General features: G+C 43.6%; 1 long non-coding RNA gene across 1 annotated transcript; it reads right to left on the reverse strand.

The window, feature by feature from the left end:
- Positions 1 to 666: 666 nt before the first annotated feature.
- LOC140338330 (uncharacterized) lies at positions 667 to 2,165 on the reverse strand. The gene is made up of 2 exons (XR_011922224.1): positions 2,083 to 2,165; positions 667 to 1,863 (listed from the first exon to the last, which is right to left on the reverse strand). It is a non-coding gene; the product is annotated as an uncharacterized lncRNA (long non-coding RNA).
- Positions 2,166 to 2,446: the final 281 nt, after the last annotated feature.

Here is a 2,446-nt window from a genome sequence, read left to right on the forward strand (position 1 = left end):
CCTGCCGTTGTTTGTGAGCTGGGGCAGAATGTTGGTGCACCTCTGGCTCAGTTATTTATCCCAGGTATCAGCATGGTGTATGCACAGGTTGTGCAGGATGCCGCATGCAATGATGACTCGGGCAGCCTTTCTGGGCCTACAGGAGTTCACCACCAGGCCCAAACTAGGTTTCCTAGCAAAGCAGGCCAAGAAACATCTAGGCCCCTGGGCCTTCAACCTGGCAGCTCAGCCAGTTTGAGTCAGCCCAGGGATCCTGCTTTCAAGACAGCCAGCTTTACTCCTGAGCAAAATGCAGCCCTCATGGAGTCCTAAATTGATTTTTTTTCAACAAATCCCCGGGGTCTTGCACTCCCAGACATCCCATGCCAAAAGGCTGGGACTCTGGGAGGAAATTTCCAGGGGAGTTAATGCAGTGGGCAGTACACAATGGACCGCTCACCAGTTTCAGAAGCGTGAGTGATATTTTCTGATGCATCAAAAGTGTCCCGGGCCGTAAGGAGTGGGACATATCCCCAACACCTTGTACAGCGTCTCAGGGAGTATGAAAGATCAGCGAAGCCACTCATTGGGCCAGAAACGGTGGTAGGGGTTAACTACCGGGATGACTCTGATGCTTGGCAACCATGTAAGTTCAATCCTTTTAGACAAATTACCTGAATACAAATGTGATTTTTTTCTTTTTATTGTTGGGTAGCAACAGTTTAGTAATTTGAACTTAGTTTAGTAGTGTGTGCCAAAGTTTTAGTGTGCTATTCCTTATTTTCAGTTGGAGGAAATTCTGAGATTTTCTAAGATTAGCTGTTTGTTTTTTATTTTTGGCTTCTTTACTTGCATCAACAATTTCTAATTTTCTAATTTTTGGACATAGTACACCTTGAGACGCAGCAGTCCCCTCCTGGCCTCTCTGCTCAGAGTGATAAGGATGACGAGGATGGGGTTTCACATGCAGAAGATGACACTGGTCTTCCCCCTGGTAGGATGAACCTTCATGGTATATCTTGTTTGACAATATCCAGCTGTCTATAATCATGTTTACAACAACAGTCATATGTGTAATATTTCAGCTCCCCCACATGTTAAATTGCATGCAATTGTTTATCTAGGTGTGGTGCGGCTTTTTTTTTGTGGGGGGGGGATTTTGGTCTTTTTGAAACTGATGATCACAAATGATGTTTTCTAGCCAAGCTCACTCTATTTCTGGTGTTTTTGGGATATTTAACAGATCCAGATCAACAGGAGGAGGTTGTTGAGCCACTGCAGAGAGGTCTGGAGGAGATTCAAGGTAATTTGGTTTGCTTCTATGTGCGCTTTCTCCGCTTCCAGGTTTGCTTCCATGCGTGCTTTCTCCGGTTCTAGGTTTGCTTCTTTGTGCATTTTCTCTGCTTCCTGCTATGCCTTTTCCAATTTCAGTTGCATTTCTGCAAAGACAGCTCGCACTTTTGCTGCTTCTGCTTTTGCGCGGGCAATGGCAGCCGCATTGCTAACAGAAGAGGACTTGGAGGAACCGACTTTTGATCTTGTTTTGCAGCTCGATACCAGGCTTTGTGACATGGTGTTGGTGTGCAGAAGGCTGTGCTGGCAGAGCAGTCACTGTGTACAATCAAATGTATCTCACTTGCTTGGAGCAGCTATCCAATTGCAGCAATTGACTGTATAGAAGTTGCTGTGGTGGCCGTGTGCAGCTATTTGCGTGGACAACAGCAGACTTCTGTGTAGTCAGATATGCCCTCTTGCTTGAAGGTTGACGTTTACTGTCCTGTTCTTGCAACACGTATCCCTGGGGTCTATGCAGCTCAACAGGCAGATAACACCACTTTACTAGTTAATAAATTGAGACTTGTGTGAAAATCTGTAGCTTTATTACTGGACGTAGAAATGGGTAAATAAATGAACAAAACATACTGTAAGAACATTACCTAAGATGATCATACAACATACATTGCATAAGGAATACAATCTGGTAACATATAACAATAACTGTAGCCCCTAGCAATACCTGAGCACATATAACTAACACATACTTTCTATCATCTGCTGCAACACAGTAAACAGTTTTGAATAAACATTAAATAATCGTCTTACCGGCAATGCCTTCATAAGCGAGCACACACTAGGCAGCCGCTTCTTCCATGAGGCTGGGGAAAATGGCAGCTCCTATCTTCTTCTTCCCATAAGTCTGTGCTCAAGCAGGAAAATACATCACAAAACTACAATACATTACTAATAGTAAATAGCCACTAGATGGCGCCATGGACCTAAACATGAGCATTCCTACTAATTATTATTAACTTTAACCAATGCAGTACAAATAACTTATGTCAACAGGACAGTACATGAAGCCTTAATTCAAAATCACCAGGACCAAGAAGCTCAACAACAACATAAGGCAAGCATGTATAGTCTTTTCTATCAAGAACCACAAGAAAGACATAATGACACGCAGCGT

The sequence above is a fragment of the Pyxicephalus adspersus genome, chromosome 9 (assembly GCF_032062135.1).
Source record: "Pyxicephalus adspersus chromosome 9, UCB_Pads_2.0, whole genome shotgun sequence".
Classification (NCBI taxonomy): Eukaryota; Metazoa; Chordata; class Amphibia; order Anura; family Pyxicephalidae; genus Pyxicephalus; species Pyxicephalus adspersus.